Source organism: Armigeres subalbatus, chromosome 3 (genome assembly GCF_024139115.2).
Source record: "Armigeres subalbatus isolate Guangzhou_Male chromosome 3, GZ_Asu_2, whole genome shotgun sequence".
Lineage (NCBI taxonomy): Eukaryota > Metazoa > Arthropoda > Insecta > Diptera > Culicidae > Armigeres > Armigeres subalbatus.
This window is the reverse complement of record NC_085141.1, coordinates 281,769,465-281,789,569: the sequence shown is the minus strand read 5'-3', so window position 1 is coordinate 281,789,569 and position 20,105 is coordinate 281,769,465. Positions and strand designations below refer to the sequence as shown.

At 42.7% G+C, this 20,105-nt stretch overlaps 1 protein-coding gene across 1 annotated transcript in view; it reads right to left on the bottom strand.

Moving 5' to 3' along the window:
* LOC134224646 (uncharacterized) overlaps window positions 1-19,859 on the bottom strand; it is a 60,558-nt gene extending 40,699 nt beyond the window's left edge. Inside the window, exon 1 of the mRNA XM_062704111.1 lies at window positions 18,999-19,859. The gene's annotated coding sequence lies outside the window, so the exon portion shown is untranslated. The remainder of the gene's footprint in view (window positions 1-18,998) is intronic.
* Window positions 19,860-20,105: the final 246 nt, after the last annotated feature.

Here is a 20,105-nt window from a genome sequence, read left to right as displayed (position 1 = left end):
TTCCGAAGAATTTCCACCAGGAAATTCCGAAGAATTTCCACCAGGAAATTCCGGAGAATTTCCACCAGGAAACTCCGGAGAATTTCCACCAGGAAATTCCGAAGAATTTCCACCAGGAAATTCCGAAGAATTTCCACCAGGAAATTCCGAAGAATTTCCCAAGGAAAATCCGAAGAATTTCCCAAGAAAATTCCGAAGAATTTCCCGAAGAAATTTCGAAGAACTTCCCAAGGAAATTCTGAACAATTTCCCAAGGAAATTCCGAACAATTTTCCAAGGAAATTCCGATGAACTTCCCAAAAAAAATTCCGAAAAATTTCCCAAGGAAATTCCGAAGCGTTTCCCTATGAAATTCCGAAGAATTTCCCAAGGAAATTCCGAAGAATTTCCCAAGGAAATTCCGAAGAATTTCCCAAGGAAATTCCGAAGAATTTCCCAAGGAAATTCCGAAGAATTTCCCGAGGAAATTCCGAAGAATTTCCCGAGGAAATTCCGAAGAATTTCCCGAGGAAATTCCGAAGAATTTCCCGAGGAAATTCCGAAGAATTTCCCAAGGAAATTCCGAAGAATTTCCCAAGGAAATTCCGAAGAATTTCCCAAGGAAATTCCGAAGAATTTCCCAAGGAAATTCCGAAGAATTTCCCAAGGAAATTCCGAAGAATTTCCCAAGGAAATTCCGAAGAATTTCCCAAGGAAATTCCGAAGAATTTCCCAAGGAAATCCGAAGAATTTCCCAAGGAAATTCCGAAGAATTTCCCAAGGAAATTCCGAAGAATTTCCCAAGGAAATTCCGAAGAATTTCCCAAGGAAATTCCGAAGAATTTCCCAAGGAATTTCCGAAGAATTTCCCAAGGAATTTCCGAAGAATTACCCGAGGAAATTCCGAAGAATTACCCGAGGAAATTCCGAAGAATTACCCGAGAAAATTCCGAAGAATTTCCCGAGGAAATTCCGAAGATTTTCCAGAGGAAATTCCAAAAAATTTTCCGAGAAAATTCCGAAGAATTTCCCAAGGAAATTCCGAAGAATTTCCCAAGGAAATTCCGAAGAATTTCCCAAGGAAATTCCGAAGAATTTCCCAAGGAAATTCCGATGAATTTCCCAAGGAAATTCCGATGAATTTCCCAAGGAAATTCCGAAGAATTTCCCAAGGAAATTCCGAAGAATTTCCCAAGGAAATTCCGAAGAATTTCCCAAGGAAATTCCGAAGAATTTCCCAAGGAAATTCCGAAGAATTTCCCAAGGAAATTCCGAAGAATTTCCCAAGAAAATTCTGAAGAATTTCCCAAGGAAATTCCGAAGAATTTCCAAGGAAATTCCGAAGAATGTCCCAAGGAAATTCCGAAGAATTTCCCAAGGAAATTCCGAAGAATTTCCCAAGGAAATTCCGAAGAATTTTACAAAAAAATCCAAAAAATTTCCCAAGGAAATTCCGGAAAATTTCCCGGAGGAAATGCCAAAGAATTTCCCAAGAAAATGCCGAAGAATTTCCCAAGGGAATTCCGATGAATTTTCCAAGGAAATCCGAAAAATTTCCCAAGGAAATTCGAAGAATTTCCCAAGGAAATTCGAAGAATTTCCCAAGGAAATTCGAAGAATTTCCCAAGGAAATTCCGAAGAATTTCCCAAGAAAATTCTGAAGAAATCCCCAAGGAAGTTCCGAAGAATTTCCAAGGAAATTCGAAGAATGTCCCAAGGAAATTCGAAGAATTTCCCATGAAAATCCGAAGAATTTCCCAAGGAAATTCCGAAGAATTTCCCAAGGAAATTCCGAAGAATTTCTAAAGGAAATTCGAAGAATTTCCAAGGAAATTCCGAAGAATTTCCCAAGGAAATTCCGAAGAATTTCCCAAGGAAATTCGAAGAATTTCCCAAGAAATTCTGAAGAATTTCCCAAGGAAATTCGAAGAATTTCCAAGGAAATTCGAAGAATGTCCCAAGGAAATTCGAAGAATTTCCCAAGGAAATTCCGAAGAATTTCCCAAGGAAATTCCGAAGAATTTCCCAAGGAAATTCCGAAGAATTTCCCAAGGAAATTCCGAAAAATTTCCCAAGGAAATTCCGAAGAATTTCCCAAGGAAATTCCGAAGAATTTCCCAAGGAAATTCCGAAGAATTTCTCATGGAAATTCCGAAGAATTTCTCATGGAAATTCCGAAGAATTTCTCATGGAAATTCCGAAGAATTTCTCCAGGAAATTCCGAAGAATTTCCCAAGGAAATTCCAAACAACTTCCCAAGGAAATTCCAAAAAATCGGGAACAGTCTTATACATATAATGTTTGTAGGGGAAGAGGCCCCAAAACGCCCCCCCGAGGCAAAACGCCTTTTGTGGCTTCCCTCATATTTACCGTCATTAAGATGGCCGTAACAAAACTAGATCTAAAATTATGTAGGTTAGGCGAAAAAAGTTTCAAAATAGTGTCTCGGAAGGTCGGAAAAACCGAAAATTTCCACATTTTGAAGAAACATCTAACATTTTGGCGAGGCAAAACGCCCTAGTGGCAATAACCTACAAAGTACTTGCGTCTCCACGGACTATCCATACTAGAATGCTGATTCGCCGACGCGTGGTACTTTGTTCCCTAGGAGCCGCCAGCTGAAAGGCGTTTTGCCTCATGAGTTTTCCGGCAACAAAATATCACCACTTTTTTGAAATGTGAATATTATCAATATGATTGAGATTTTGACAATTTTGAATGGCATCAACTAGCTATCTTGTTTAACTGATGTATAATGTAAAAATACCCATGAATAGCGTTACAAATAAGACAATAGAGCAGTGTGTGCTTAGCTAGGGCATATTGCCCCCCCTTCCCCTACAATAAATTTAATGAATCTGAGGGCCAGAAAGCTAAATCATAAAAGATCTTTTGGAACGGCTTTATTATCCGACCTTTAAACTGTCGGTGAGGGCGCTGACCCATTTTCACCCCCTTGACTCATTGTCACCCCCTATGACGCTAATATAATAAATATACGATGTATCATAAAAAATATCATGAATTTTGCAGAACTACGACTTATGAGTGAAACAGTATTTTTAAGCGTGAATTCCACTAAGACAACGAAAAGTTCACAAGACTGGTAGAACTCACCTAATACGTTTCGTTTCGCCCCAAAACACTTAATCCACTTGAGGCACCATGAAATTTCATCCGAATTAGCTGAACATTTAACAGAAGGCTTAGCATAAGAATTGTGAATCTGGGCTAACCGGTTGAATTCAATATAGATCTGTGCAAAATAAAGAAGCAGAATAAATTAAATAAAGGACATTTGTACAGCATCTGAACACAGTTAATAGCTTGTAAAATCTCTGAGAAGCTGGTTCCCCCGAAAAAGTGTCATACCAAACATCATGATTCAGCAAACATATTCAACAAAACACATTTGTAGAGAATCTTGACGCATACGCCGTTTCTAGAAGATCCCTGTTCCAACAAGTCAATTTTGTCGATTTTATTGGTTCTGAGCAACAAGCTCAGGTTCTGAGCCGGGTTCGCATATCTAAAGTGCCTAATATTAGAAGGATATTAATCTTAAAATGCATATCTCAAAATCACTCCGTACGACATGATCTTAGCAAAAATAAAACATGAGAATGAGATCGCAGACAAATATCTGTTGTAACCCTGAAACAAAACGTTCAACGATCTCTGGGTCAGGGTATCAGAGCAGTACTTCAACTTTAGCTTTGCTCAGTACACAGTAGACATCGCAAGAAACCATTTATTTGTTTCCCACGGGGCTCCACGATTAATGTTTTTGTTTGATGAAGTGACGTGAGATCGAGAGCGTTTCCAACCTCAGCTACTGAACTGTACGATGGTCGATAGAAAAACAAAACAAAATCGTGCGACCTGTAATACAAAAACTTAGAGCCATAGGATCGATAGATTCAACTTTTTTTTCGAACTTAACACTCAGCCGCCACTCGTAACTCATATCTCAACGCACTTCGGGATCGTAATAATCAAAAACGAGAAAACGGTCATTTAAATCCATTTTCGTCTCACATGTCCCAAACGTGTCGGGGGTGATTGAGAGCGTGGGTGGACTATTTCACTGCCTTCGGTGCGCATACCTAGGTTCGTGGAGACACACTCTTGTAACATGCTCTTTTTGGCATTTATTTGGCTTATCTAAAACTGACGATATTTGAAGAGTTTATTTGGTTTTTAATGGAGGATTTTGTTGCCGGCCGCCGACGGGACAGTCTCTAGTGGCCTTTTTCCGACTATGGTGAGGGATGGTCGCCATCGGGCAAACTCTCAATCAACAGCTTTTGGATATTCAGGGAGTGTTCTTTATTGGAGTGGATTTGATTTTATGACTTTTTATGACGATAAATTTAAATGAAGACTTTGAAGTGATTTTGACCATGTACGTGGTTGAGGGTGACGTCAAGCTCGAACGGGTCCGGATATCGGTTTGTTTCGAATAAGAACGTCTACTTCAAAATGGCAGTCAACGATGGAAGGTGTGCAATATGGCATTGCTGCTGAATTTGAAATGAATATTTGAATGCAACTTTCCTGTTTAGTAGCTGCTCTACATCAAAATCAAAATCAAGAAAATCAACTAGGTATACTGCCATTATACGCATAACTGTCCCATGTGAATAATAATACTAGCAAACATGGAACAAATGTGCGTTTGACGGTAGTATATGGTTTGCGCAAAAGTATATAATGACCTCAGGAACCACATTATAAGAAAAAAATAACCCATCATAAGAAGTGATCAGCTCCTTTTACGGCAAAAGAATATTATAATTTTCTTCACCCGATCATGTTTGGGTTACAAAATCTATTACGATTCGTCAACCTTCCCTCACGTGATGCTTGTTATCTTGCGCTGCCTCCAACAACATAGCCCTCGGGTCCTAAAACGAAGCGTGTGTTCATTATTTGCGTGGTACGCGCTGGTGTTAAGTGCAGCACCTTACTGGAAAGCCCACACATCATTGTACATTTATCTTACCCTTCATCCATTTTCGAGCTTGAAGCAATCAAAGTGCACTCCATCAGGGTGCCTCAAAACAAGACAAATATGAGGAAACCAATGCATAATAATTTAAAGGAATAGACAATCTACTTTTATCGACTAAAGAATGTTTAAAAACAAACGGTTTACTATTTACTAATTTTTGCGATCCTTTATAGTTCATTTATTGATTAAGTTTTCATAAATACAAAACTCACAATCAAACCCAAGAAAAGCTAAATATTCTTCAAGTAATACATTTCAATTAAGGATTTTTTTTCCGAAATCCTCGGTGGTATGATTGAAAGCAAAAAAAATCGGTGTACCTGATCTTAAAAATTAATATTAATTGATTTCAACCATATTTTTATATTAGCTTTCTTGTGGTGACTGGTGACATATAATTTATTAGGAATGCTCTATTCGTCATACGAGGCTTCAGAAATCTATGTTGGAAGAGAAGCGAAAGAATCTCAAATCATCACATGCTGAGAGCGAAACTATTAAATTTCCCTCCCGGGCGCTGCATCATCTATTAAAGTTGCCGACCGACTGTTTAGCTGAATCAAGCACGGTGAATTCATAAGGTAGATAGTCGCGTGGGTGACAAGATAGCAGCCGTTCACAAGACGGTACACACTCGAACGAAGCCTGTGGAGGTTGTGTGCTGTTACATATGATGTAGTATACTTAAATAACACGAAACTGTGACAGCATTGTTGACACGATCGTTTTTGATGGAGCTGATGATGATGATGATGTAGGCATTCGGTATATGTGGTGCTAAGCCACTTGTTGATGCGCACGCAGATACAAATTGATGAGTAGACATGTTTGCCATGCCCCATAACTTAGAATGCGACGGAATTATGGTTATAAACGAATCTGTAAGCTAAGGATGAGCTGTACTGATGATCAAAAGCTGGACATTGTGTAATAAATTTCATGTTGAACGCATCTCGGCTCTATCTATTTGAACAAATTGATTTCCAAAATCAAGTTGAAATGATCATTTTAGTCAAACATATTAGTGGTAATACGCCATTCGCCACATTTTAGTTTTAACGAAAAGTTATACAACTGCAGTCATATGACGAATTACGTCAATTCCATTTTACCTTCGATTAAAGCTACTCGTTAACACTAAATTTAGCAAATTGCGTATACAAACTTCAATTTTTCCAGACTACGGTGAACAAGCCATTTGTATGGACATTTCTTGTAGTCTATTGCACCTCGGCACACCAATCTGACATTTATGACTTGATACATTTATTCTACAGCTCATCTCATTAGAAATAAAGTTAAAATTGACGGCGCCCTTTTTCTTTAAGAAACATAAGTTGGAGGTTATTTGAGGAGCGTGACGAATCATATATAAAATGTCCAAAACAAAGAATGTGATTCAGGAACAGGAGGATTCAAAATCAAAATTTCGTCACATTTGTTCCAACGTAACCGTTACATTGTAACTGTGGCAAGCAAAAATGGCTATTATTTACATAAATCCCAAGAAATCCTTTGAAATTTTAATGAATTTTTGGAAGATTCAATGAATCAACGCCAATTCATAAAAACTAAACTGCATGGATTCAAGACAAGAAAGCTTTCGAACTTTCCACAAACTACTGGATATAGTTAGGTCGATTCAATCCAGCTCCTAACCTTCCACGACTCGCTTCAACTTTCATAACACGAGAAATCGTATGTTGTAAAAAGAACAACAGTCCGAAAATCTAATTAACATGATATTAACGTGATTCTTTCGGGAAAATAATAAAAGAATTGAGGACATTTTTGCATGCACTAGTCCAATAAAAAGTCCAACAAAAGACCGTGGGTTCAATACCAGGCCCGTTACATTTTCCTACTTTGTATTTGCAAGACCTGGAGGAAGCAATCAGGTTGCAAGTCCTGTAAGAGAGAAACATGGTGAGTTTAGCTCGAGATCTTGAATTGGTCTATTCTAGCAGTAACTGACCCGTGGTGGGCGGCTGAACAAGAAATGCGGTATCACGTCAGCTAGAGAGAGCCCCATCATGGGACTCGCTATCGCAGCCTGGGTAAGGCGGCATACCGAGAAACCAACAATCAAGCCCGAAAAATGTTTTGGGGTTGGCATAGCCCCAGTAAGGGATAATATTCTAATGCGATATAGAGCACTACATGAATAAGCTGCCAAGGGTTTTATTTATGCCTTTGCAGCTCATTTGTCTTGTTGTTAATATCACTCAATATGCAAAATATTAAAATGATTTCTAGTAATCTTAATTTAGTCAATACTGACCTAAATTTCATATTCACTGTACTAATTATAGATAAATGCGTGGTGTGCACGGGTCTGCATGGATTCTTAATCGCGATGTCGTCTCTTATTATACATCTATTGTTCTTTTCACGGAAAAACGTAATCGTAATGGTATTCGTCCATTACATCTTTTTGGTTCTGAAATCAATGTAACTGACCAAGTAAAGTATGTGCGTCTAATTTTGGATTCAAAGCTTTCCTGGACTCCTAACATTGAGTTCAGAATCAAAAAGGCGTGTATAGCTTTCGGCCAATGCCGACGAACGTTTGGTAAAACTTGGTTGCGTTGCGTTGCGTTGCGTTGCGTTGTAACGGAGTATTTCGTAGATTGCATACTGATAGTTGTCATGTATATTCTTTACCTTTCTTACCCCAATTGCTTATGGATGACGAACGTTTGGTAAAACTTGGGGTCTTAAACCCAAATATATCAAATGGATTTACATAACAGTTGTACGACCAATTTTGGCTTATGGATGTCTTGTGTGGTGACAAAAGGAGGAAGTGAGGACAATTCAGTCTAAATTAGGCCATCTTCAAAGGATGTGCCTAATGGCAATGACTGGTGCGTTCTCTTTAACTCCCACGGCTGCTCTCGAAGTTATCTTCGACGTGGCCCCACTACACATACATCTCAAACAAGAAGCATTTTCTTGTACTTACCGACTATGGGTACTCGGTTTCATGGAAGAGAATCCTGTAAACCGCAATTCTACACACACTTCGTTGTTACCGCTTATGGTTAGTTGGGACAAAATTTTCCTTGCTCCAAGTGGTCTCACACACGTTAGTAGTTTTCCTTATAGGACATTTTCAACACAATTCTCCTCGCGGGATGAGTGGACATCTGGCTATTTGGAGAGAAGTATGTCGGACAGCATTGTTTGTTACACTGACGACTCCCTGCTCGAAGGTAGAGCAGGTGCAGGCGTCTATTCGCGTGAGCTGAGATTGGAACAGTCACTCTCACTGGGTACACACTGCACTGTCTTTCAAGCGGAAATATTTGCCATCATGTGTGGAGTGCAATTTGCACTGCAGCAATGCATTATGGGCAAAGTAATATACTTCTGTTCAGATAGCCAAGCAGCTATTAAAGCTCTCGCCTCGGCCAACTCAAGGTCGAAGTTAGTAATCGCATGTCGAACTCAAATTGAGGAACTGAATTCAGTAAATACTTTACACCTTATATGGGTATCTGGCCATTCTTCCATAGCTGGAAACGAATTGGCTGATGAGTTAGCTCGTAATGGAGCATCGCATGACTTTATTGGTCCTGAGCCAGCTATTCCAATATCCAAGTGTTGGGTGAAGCTTTTGATCAACTCTTGGGCTATCACTTAGCACAAATGGCATTGGAGTAGTCTGGATTCATGTCATCAAACAAAATTGTACATCCGGGAGCCATCTCCGGTAGTAGCAAGCTATTCAGCCAATCTAAAAAAGAATTGCAGTGTCTTAGTCAAGGCCTTGACAGGTCACTGCCGACTAAACTATCACATGGCAAATATTTAACGCGTTGAATCATCTGTTTGTGATAGTTGTGAATCCGATTATGAAACTTCTTATCATCTAATATGTAACTGCCCAGTCTATGCACAATTGCGCTTCCAAATATTTGGCAAATATTAGTGAAATTGACTTCAGAAACCTGAACCTTCAGAGTATTTTGTTGTTCATAACCCTAAACGGGGAAAAGAGGAGGTCTGTTATTTTCTGACGCTCCATATAAATAAAAAACATGTTTTGAATGAAGAAAATCTTACATGGTGTGGTGAGTGACTGTGAGTGGAAAAGCCCAGGTAAATCCCTCACTTAATAAAGGTAGAAACGAAAATCATTTGTTGATTTTTTTGTTAAATATCTTGGCTGTGCATATGCACCGCACATGTTTCGAAATGGACAAATTGATATGAAATTTGCGAAAAAGAATCCACGTGTCTTGGAGGGACTCGAACCCTCAACCTCTTACTTTCTAGATAGGCGTGATAAAAAATAAGACCACTTAAAGGTCACGTTTGCGGAAAAGCCATCAGAATCCAGAATGCAAATTGAATATCTTTCGGATGCTTGATTTGTAAAATCTTCACATATGCTTTACTGTTGTATATCCATAGTCAAGCAAAAAGGGCTAACCGCGGTGGAGTTTGGTACTCGGATTCTGATGGCTTTTGACCATTGAGACCAACCTGACAGTCCTACGGATGCCTCTCGTGCCGCGCATTTCGAAACACATTGTCACTCGATGTCAATAGGCATCATATCGGTGATGACGCAAAGTGCATCGTGCGACACGGTACGGTACACACTCGTGACTCTTAGGCACATGAGCCTATACGTACTTTCTAACTTCGTTCTGTAGCAGTTAATACGCAGGGCCGTGCCCCAAACTGGTTCCCCATACCTCAGTATGGACAGAGCGACACTAGCCAGAAGCTTTCGCTTGCTGGCATAAACCGCAGAGCTATTGGTCATCATCCGGGACAATGCCACTATAGCTGTGGAGGCACGTGTGCAGGTGTAATTGACGTGGCTACCAATGGTGAGCTAATCGTCGATCATTACCCCCAAGAGTTTGATGGAGCGTCAGAGGTGACCGCGGAGTTGACTGCCCTTATCACCGCTTGTTGCTCCGACTTTCGGTTGTTAGTAACAACCACCTCAGTCTTGTGGTGAGCCAGTTCTAATTTCCTGGAACTCATCCACTCCTCCACAATTGCGATCGAGTGGGCTGCAGTCAACTCCACCCTTTCGATCGAATCGCCGTAGACCTCCAGCGTAATATCGTCAGCGAAGCCGACGATTACCACGCCCACCGGGAACCTCAAGACACCGTCGTACATGACGTTCCATAACATCGGACCCAGTATGGAACATTGCGGAACCCCAGAGATTATATCAACGCATTTCCGCCCCGCCTCCGTGTCGTACACGGGTACTCGATTCTGGAAGTAGCATCTGAGAATTTTGTACAGGTACTCGGGAATTTCAAGACGCAGGAGCGCATCTGCAATAGCTGCCCAACTGGTACTATTGAATGCATTCCTCACCCGTTGACTTTGGCAATGACGAAGCCCTCGTGTGTCGAAGACACAAACTCTTGGACTGGGTATTTCCCCGTTGTCCATATCGCCGCCATTTTAGACCCATCGGTGACCCAATTTCCGTTCCTGGCAGGTACCCGGTAAGGATCCGCTATGATGGCGATATCCGTCCCCCATTCAGCAACTGTCTGACGCAGCAGTTGTTGGGCTGCATAACAGTGGTTCAGGTTTAGCTGCGTAACCTGCACTGTGATTTTGCAGCACGCTTAAACGCTGGGCACTTTGAACCCCCCATGGGGTGCTTGCTGTTCACAGCTTCATTGTGCCTTATGTCCCTCCAATCCGCAGCGTCGGCAAAACTTGCTTCTGTCAGGACCTTTGCAGTCTCATTGCTTGTGCCCCGGTTCCTGGCACTTGAAGCAAACTTCAAACCAATGCTACCTGCGTCCCTGTCGGACCTTTCTGTAGCCGAACGGCTGCGGTGGGCGTCTCCACTTAACACTGTCGCCGCAGTGCCATGACGAGCTCTTCGGCTTCGGTGATCTCGTCCAGGTCTTTAACCCTTAGATTCATCTCCGTCGTGAGTGCTCTCACCTTGACCGTCTCTCTTAGGACTTCTTCCGCCAACTTCTTGTAGGCGGCGCCCTTTTGCGAGACGCCTCGCTTCAGCTCGAGGACCATCTCGCCCGTCCGGTACGTCTTATTCGACATACGTCGGCGCCGAGTTCATCAAGCTTGACGACACTCCTCATTGCCTTCAAGACGTTTGAGTACTTAGCCTCGTCCATCTTGATGACTAGGGCATCGCCCCTGGAGCGATTGGCGCCTACCCTAGACTTCTTCCTACCCTCATTCGCCTGGGCTTTCTTTTCGGCCCTTGACGTTTTCGGTTTCATCTTGTTCTTGACCAGGGTCTAGGAGGCGTCATCCTCCTCTATTTCCCTGGTCTGATGCGGCTGAGAGCTCTCAGCCTGCCGTAACCCCTTATCACCTTCTTTCCTGGGTGGACGGATCTTTCCAGGTCCTTCCTCTCCCGGTTTTGGAAGTACCTGGCCGGGGTTCAGCTTCCCAGCCCCACTACCCTTGTTCGGGGTAGTAACCCTCCGCGTTTTGGAGCGGCCCCCAGGGAGCTCATCCTCTGGAGACTGTCTCCCCCGTTTTTGTGTCTACTCCGTTGGAGCAGTCACCCCCGACGTGCCCGTGAATACTTGAGCCTCAGTCTGGGTAGACTTTGGCACCACCGTCTTCGCTGGCACGCCCTCGGTCGATTCGACCTTGCCCAAGTTCGCGAATCCTTGGGCCTCAGTCTGGGTAGACTTCGACTCCACGGATTTCACGGGTTTCCACTCCAGCCCTCTCCAGCTTGGCGTCCAACATCGATTTTCGAAGTTTCAGCAAGCTCCTCTTGAGGTTCTTATTGATATTATGCTTCGATGACGCAAAGTCGATGATGGCGTCCAGCTGTTCCGTCGCCACCTGGAAGGCCGAGAGCCCATCGCGTTTGCGGTTCATCGCCCTCACAAGCCATGGGCGTGCTGGCGTAGTCGAAGAGAAGTCATTTAACCCAAACCGATTTGCGCGCAACAACCGCTTCTGCCTCATACGTAGGAGATCGTGGGTTCAATCCCAGGCCCGTTCCATTTCTCCTAGTTTGTATCTTTTCATATATTTCTAGCAATCGCTAGAACTGGAAATGGGCTTTCATACCGTTTCCATCTTCTATCCCTATACCTACAACTTGATTAGTTCTAGCAAGTAACTGTTAGAATTCGAAATGAGCAAAAAAAAAACTCGTTTCGGCATCCAATTAGAATATACACTAGGGTGGTTCAAAAAAACGATTTTGCTCCACAGTGCTTATCTGATTCTTTATCATGTTCTGAGTGTCCCCTGAAAATTTGAGCTCATTTGGATGAAAACTGATTTAGCACAAGCCGTTTCAAGTTTGCATACAAATTAGTATGGGGAAATTTAATTTTTAATTGTGCTGTTAATGACGCTTCCCCATTAGGCGCAGGTTAAAAGAAAACCTACATAGATAAAAGGAACACTCAACACCTTTCACCCAGTGAAAACCGCATCTTAATTAATCTTTCCAATAATTAGTAATCGAATTTAATCTATATCGTGGTTTTCTGGAGCTAATTGCATAACTCCTCAACAGGCAACATTGTTGCTCGTGGCGCGAAAGATAGAACACACAAATTCAGGCTACTATGTTGCCCTGCACATTTCAGTGATGCCCTCAAACGATCGCATTCTATCTTAAAATCGATTACTAATTATTTGGGCAATTAATCAACATGCGGTTTCCGTTGGGTGAAAGCTGTTGAGTATTCCATCTAGCTATGTAGGTTTTCTTTTAACCTGCGCTCAATGGGAAAGCGTCATTAACAGTATAATGAAAAAATAAATTTCCCCATACTAATTTGCATGCAAACATGAAACGGCTTGTGCTAAATCAGTTTTAATCCAAATGAGCTCAAATTTTCAAAGGACACTCAGAACATAATAAAGAATCAGATAAGCACTGTGGAGCAAAATCGATTTTTTGAACCACCCCAATATACACCACCTTTTCATTACTACATTGGCAACCCGTTAACCAAGACAAACATTTGCCATAAAACCTCTAACCCCCAGATTACAATAAAATTCCGCATGAACTCGTGGCGAGTGCAGAGGTGTTCTCGGCTTGCAGTGAGCGAGTGACTGCATCATCAACTCCTTCCCATCCCCGATGACCGTGAGGACGTGGCCAGCGCCGTTATCGATCATCCAAAATACTAGAGCTCTCGGACTGTGCACATTGAGGTTGGAGAGCACATCCCATGCTTCCATCCATTGGTTCCCAGTGCAATTGCGATTGTTCTGGTCGATCACGGAGTAGCAAGTACGAAATGCACGGTCATAATTAATAAAAAACATTAAATTAAAAAATTTAGCCCAAACCGATTTGCGCGCAACAAGTTGTGTTAGATGGGCAATCTTGTTCTATTCTTTTCTATTGAAAATTGGGCTGATCGGACTATGGGATCAAAAGTTAGGGCCGAAATATAATTTTTCAAAAATTGTAAAAACGCCTCTTTTAAGTTAATTTCTCAGAAATACATTCGCCTCTCCACATTTCGATATTGAAGGGACCATCGAGATAGGGAGAGATTGACGAATGGAAGGAAAATTGAAATGGGTACTAGATCCTGAAAAGCTCGCTGCTATTAAAACAACAACAAAACAAATGTCATTTCTCGTTGTTGATCTGTTTGTTATTGTCCAAAGATGGTCTTGTAGCCTAAAATGTGAACATATCGAGATAGAGATATATATCGAGATATATCGAGATAAGGAGGTTATCGAGATGTAGAATGCCCAAATGTATGTAGATTGAAGGGACCGAGGAAACCATCGACATAGGGAGAGATATCGAAATTATCAAGATGTAGAGAGTCGGCTGTAATACTGAAAGCAGCTAATTATTTTCATCGTCTGTTGCAAAATATTTCATGAATTTGAAAGTCTAATGAGAAGAAGAGTTATTCCAAATGATTTGAAAATCTGTATGACAGTCAAAAACCATTAATTTGTTATTTACTTTTACTTACTTATGGATCCTGTACACCTCCGGTGGTGCAAAGGGCCGACTTGAAAGATCTCCATCCTGAGCGATGCCCGGCTATCGCTTTAACCTGTTGCCAGGTTAGATTTCGGTCGACTTCTTTTATTTCTTTATTGAGGCTTCTCCGCCATGAGCCTCTGGGTCTGCCTCTGCTGCGATGTCCCGCTGGGTTCCAGTCTAATGCTTGCTTACAGATTTTGTTTCCGCCCCTACGTAGAGTGTGGCCGACCCAGCCCCACTTCCGATCCCGAATTTCTGTTGTTATCGGCCTCTGGTGACAACGACGATGGAGCTCGTTGTTTGAGATCCAGTTGTGAGGCCACCAGGCCCGAATTATATACCGCAGACATCTGTTAATGAACACCTGCAGCCGTTGAGTGTTCTCCACTGATACACACCATGTTTCGCTAGCGTATAACAGCACAGATTTCACGTTAGAGTTGAAAATTCGTATTTTGGTGCGTTCACTTATCTGCCTGTTTTTCCAGATATTTCTTAAACTCGCAAAGGCAGCCCTTGCTTTCTTGATCCGTGCGCCTATGTCGATCTTGGTACCGCCGTCTGACGCCATTTGGCTACCAAGATATTGGAAGCTTTCAACATTCTCCACTGGTTGCCCGGCTACTGTGAAACTGGAAGGAGTCACCGTGTTTACATCCAACGATTTGGTTTTGTTGACGTTGATGACTAAACCTGCCGAGGAGGAGCGATCGGCAAGGTCGTTGAGCTTACTCTGCATATCAGAGCGCCGTTGCGCGAGTAGTGCAACGTCATCCGCCAATTCGAAGTCGTTTAGGTGCTCCATGGTTATAGGCTGCCATAACAGCCCGCGGTTTGGTTCACGGTCAATCGCATCTACCAGAATCTCATCGATTACGATGAGGAACAGTAACGGTGATAGAATACATCCTTGCCTCACACCAGCTACGACCCGGATAGGGTCGGACAGGACCCCATTGTGCAGCACTCTACACGAAAAGGCCTCGTACTGTGCTTCGATGAGGCCGATGATTTTCTCAGGAACCCCCTTGCGTCTCAGGGCGCCCCACATATTCTCGTGATTGAGACGGTCGAAAGCTTTTTCGTAGTCAATGAATACCAAGTAAAGGGACTCTTGGAATTCGTTGACCTGCTCCAAAATGATGCGGAGCGTGACAATATGGTCCACACAGGATCTTCCGGCACGGAATCCGGCTTGCTGCCGCCGGAGAGTCGCATCGATCTTCTCCTGAATCCGGGCTAGGATAATTTTGCACAGAACTTTGAGAACGGTACACAGCAACATAATGCCTCGCCAGTTATCGCATACAGTCAGGTCACCCTTTTTGGGCACCTTCACTAAGATACCTTGCATCCAGTCGACCGGGAAAGTTGCGGTGTCCCAGATATTACGAAATAAACGATGCAGTAGTTGAGCGGATGTCATGGGGTCAGCTTTGAGCATCTCGGCTGATATGCGGTCGAACCCTGGGGCTTTATTCGATTTCATGCTTTGGATGGCTGTTTGAATCTCTAGCAGTGATGGAGCTTCGGTATTGACACGTGTTATACGTCGGATCCTAGGCAGATCATGCCAAGGTGGTGATGGCCTGGTTGGCACTTGAAAAAGTTGTTCGAAGTGCTCGAACCAGCGTTTCAGCTGGTCAGTTGGGTCGGTCAATAACTGATCATTCGCGTCTTTCACAGGCATCGTTGCATTCATCTTCGCCCCGCTTAAGCGTCGTGAGATATCGTAGAGGAGGCGAATGTCCCCGGTTGCGGCGGCTCTCTCTCCTTCGTCGGCCAGAGAGTCTGCCCACGCTCGCTTGTCCCGTCGACATGAGCGTTTTACTTCCTTCTCAAGAGCCGTGTATCGTTGACGGGCTAAGACTTTGGCTCCTCTGGTTTTCGATCGCTCTATCGCGGCTTTGGCTTCTCTTCGCTCCTCTATCTTCCTCCAGGTCTCATCGGTGATCCATTGTTTTCTCTGGGTGCGTAGTTCGCCCAGATTGTTCTCGCTGGTGGCGATGAAGGCATTCTTGACGGCGGTCCATTGGTCTTCCACGCTGCCACCTTCCGGAATATCTGCAGCACGCGTCTCCAGTTCTTCAACGAAGGACCGTTTCACCGTGGCATCTTCCAGTCGGCGTGTGTTGAATCGTCGTCCAACTCTTTCCTCCTGCCGACGAATCCGCGCAATGCGCAGGCGTATTTCGCCGATGAGGAGGTGATGATCAGACGCGATATCGGCACTACGTTTATTCCGTACATCAAGAAGGCTCCGTTTCCATTTTCGGCTGATGCAGATGTGGTCGATTTGATTTTCTGTAAAGCCGTCACGGGAGACCCACGTGACCTTGTGAACCGGTCGATGAGGGAAGAGCGATCCCCGATCACCATGTCGTTATTACCACAAAATTCTGCGAACAGCTCTCCGTTTTCGCTCATTTCTCCGAGACCATGGCGTCCCATAATGCGCTCATGGTTCGAGTTGTCGGATCCGATCTTCGCATTGAAGTCGCCCAAACAGATCTTGATATCACCCTTCGGAATTCTATCTACGACGGCATTGAGTTGACTGTAGAAGTTCTCTTTGTCTTGCAGATCGGCAGCATCGGTTGGCGCATAACATTGGATTATAGTAAGGTTTCGGACCCGTGTTCTAAATCTGGCAACGATTATCCTTTCACTTATAGGTTCCCACTTCATAAGCGCAGAGTGTGCCTGAGCGCTTAGTAGGAAGCCAACTCCGCGATGCCGGGGAGCGTGTTCACCTCGTAAACCAGAGTATAGCAGAACTTGTCCCGACGGCGTTCTGTGTTCTCCAAAGTTTGGCCAACGGACTTCACTCAGTCCCAGGATCTCAAGCTTCATGCGGCGTGCCTCATTGGCAAGTTGTGCCAATTTACCCTGCTGGGCTAGGGTTAAAACGTTCCATGTTCCTATTCGTGTCCGTTGTTTCGCGCTAAGAGTCGTCGCCGTAAAATCAGTCCGTATTCTTTCATTATCGGATTCTCGAACAAATTGATGTTTCGGGAACAGTAGGTTGTTGGCCCAAGGTTCCCTATCCACCGGGATGGGGCTGCCATCTTAGGTATAGCTTCCGGGGAATAGCATTTCATACTCAGCCGCTGGATGCCAGAACAGACGCTGTTGGAGCCGCACCTCCTTGGTGGACAGACGCTCGATCAGTCGGGTCAAATTGTTTAAAGTCCCACCCAACACCAGGACTAGGCTAGTGCGCTTTGAGCGGCACACGGTCGCTTTGATAGGGCCTGCTTGGGGACACATGCAGCTTTTTATAGAAGTTCAACAGAGCCCACTGTCGAACCCCACCACATCCTAGGCAGACCCCACAGTACGCACCCTCTCACTCTAGCTGATGTCAGAAGGACAACAGTGCCCAGGCTGCACTACCAGCTAAGTACGCAACCCTTAGCTGGCGGTCAATTGTCATCGGAAGACCCGTGGAAGCGTGAGTATTGGAACTTGTGAGGACCAGAGCTATGTTAGGCGCCCCTTCCCGGATGTCAACTCACCATTTCGCAGCCCTTAATTTGTTATTATTTGTGCTATTTTTACCTCTCTAAAGAACTATTCTCGGTACATTTTATAATAAGCGAGAAAGGCATCATCACCGTTAGGTGGATTAATCTGTTTTTTTATATAAATAGGCAAAAATCATCATATATGTTCAAATTATTTTTGAATTAAAATTTCATCAAATAATCAATCCTTTTCTTCATTGACTAATGCTTGATATTTTAAATTCTATCAAACAAAGCAAAAACAACTGAAATCGATATACGATCTCTTCAATTTTTGAAATATTTTGTAGAATCGTTCCTTTTCGAAATCAATTGAACCCGAACTGTTTATTTCACCATTGGGGAGATCAATTTGGAGATAAGGAAGTCGAAAAAATTTAAACTTTACCTTCATCGTTAGTGTTCGTAAATTATGGTGTTAGTATGGTTCATTAACTTCATGATGAGCAACCATTCGCCTCCATTTTTGTGTGGTGCGTATTCTGTGGATGGTGTTTGTATGTCGGACCAAAAACTTATGTTATCATTGGCGTAACTAATGAAAAAATAGACGGGGCAAAAACAAAGACGCTCAGCACCGTTTTTGGTTATTGCACTCCATTTAAACATAAGATCAGGAAAAGAAAATTATTAAGCTCTTTTAGTGGAATGTCTTCACCTGTCAGAAGATGAGTTTAATACTATTCCGTAGATTTCCACTACGTTGTAATCTTTACAGATACGCATACTTTTTTTTATATATATTTATTAGCGAAACTAACAGTATTGAACTCGTCTTGTCTGTTCACAAATTACGTAACGCAAAAATCGGAGTTTTTGACCCCCTCCCTCCCCCACGTAACAAAAAGTAATATTTTTTGTACCCCTAACTCCCCCATATAACACGTAACTGTGAAAAATTTGAAGTTTGTTTTGTTTTTTATGAAGCATGTGGATTTTTGAATGGTCATAAATGCCACAAAAACAATGAACAATTCGACTGTACCCATGTGACAATTTCTCATTTATTGTAATTTGAATGCGATAATAGTGATATTTATGATGAAGATCTTTTCAAAATCAGGCGACATGATGCAATGCGTCTTAGTTTTGTGTTAATTAAAACTTTTTGGAGTTGGAGTTAATTGTTGAACTTGAGTACGTCACGTCAGTCAACTTCACAATGGTATAACATAGAATGGTGAACCTCAAGAACTTCCAATACCTTTGCAGCCAAATGTTTTCGAACGTGATTATCAAGAGGAGAGCGAGCGAACCACGTAGAAACGGAGTGCTTCAGCCAACAGGTCATTGCGAAGGCGGACAATCACTACTGAATGAAAAGGAGATTTCTATAAGCCAACATGGTTATTACGTTGCACAGTATAAATCAATTAATTGAAGATTAATCCATTTATCATAATGTATGTATATTGAATTATCATATCAGAAGCATTTGACCACTCCATCTCACGGTTTGAATTTAATTGACGTTACAATTGAACCGGATACGCTAAAAACTAGAAATGTGACTCACCTTTTCACTATCCATATTTATCCAGCGTCGGGCGATGTGTCGTGTAGTCAATTCAACAGATTGTCATTGCCATTAAAGCGAAACTCAACAGTAGTTTTTTTTTATTTTCTTATTACTAGATCATATTAACTTCGAATTAATAAATGCACTACTGTTTCATATTATCATTTATCTTACTCGGTATGCATAATTTGCAACAAATGAATCACTCCACGCCGAACGACACTAACAAAATGCTTTTATGGGTACCGAACATATCATGACGAAAACTTCTGCAATTACAATCCATCACTCTCCGGAGGCAAGCGGAGGGCCAGGCCGATATGTATCTCTTCCTTCGTGACCCATTCATAAAGTTTGCATCGACGGACAACGACACGACAGCGCCGAGTTTCATTCATACACCAAATTCATTCACAGCTTTTCGCGTATTTTATGTTCCACCATAGCGGTTGTCTGTCGGGATTGTCTGTAGACGGCCGCCGCCGGTGAGCTCCGTGTTTTGTATACACAACCCAGACAATTGCGAAGAAACACTCACTCTGTTCACCGTAATTGATGATAATTAATTTAAATTATTCTCGTTGGGAATCATTTCATCTGGTACAACGATAACCGTTGAAGAACGTTTCCTGTTTGAATTGAATTTTCTATACACGAACAGAGGTTCCAAATAATCTTTTACTGTTTACTTCACTATCTCTGTTTCACTGCAAAAATTTCCGCGATAGATGCTCAGGTGAGCGAAAATGCGCGCCCGCGAACTAGAAATCTGCGACTTGTCTTGAGAAGCGATTCAAAACAAATAAAGATATTACTAAAAGCTTCCCGAGTCGCAAGTCACACGGACGGAGAACCTGCGTTCACTCGACTGTGGTTGACTTCGATATGCAGAGGTAGGTACCATCGAATCGAACGCACGGTCGCTGATTGTGTTCATGACTATGAACAAACGACTCGTTCAAATCGAACCCCATAGGCATCGCAGGCTTCCATGAACCATTGTACGGTTTCGCTTCTCTGTACAGGTGAGTTGGTGCAAGGAAGTTCTAAGGCAATATGAGCAAAGTTACCCTGTGGTATGGTTCGGTTGAGTTTGAATTTAAA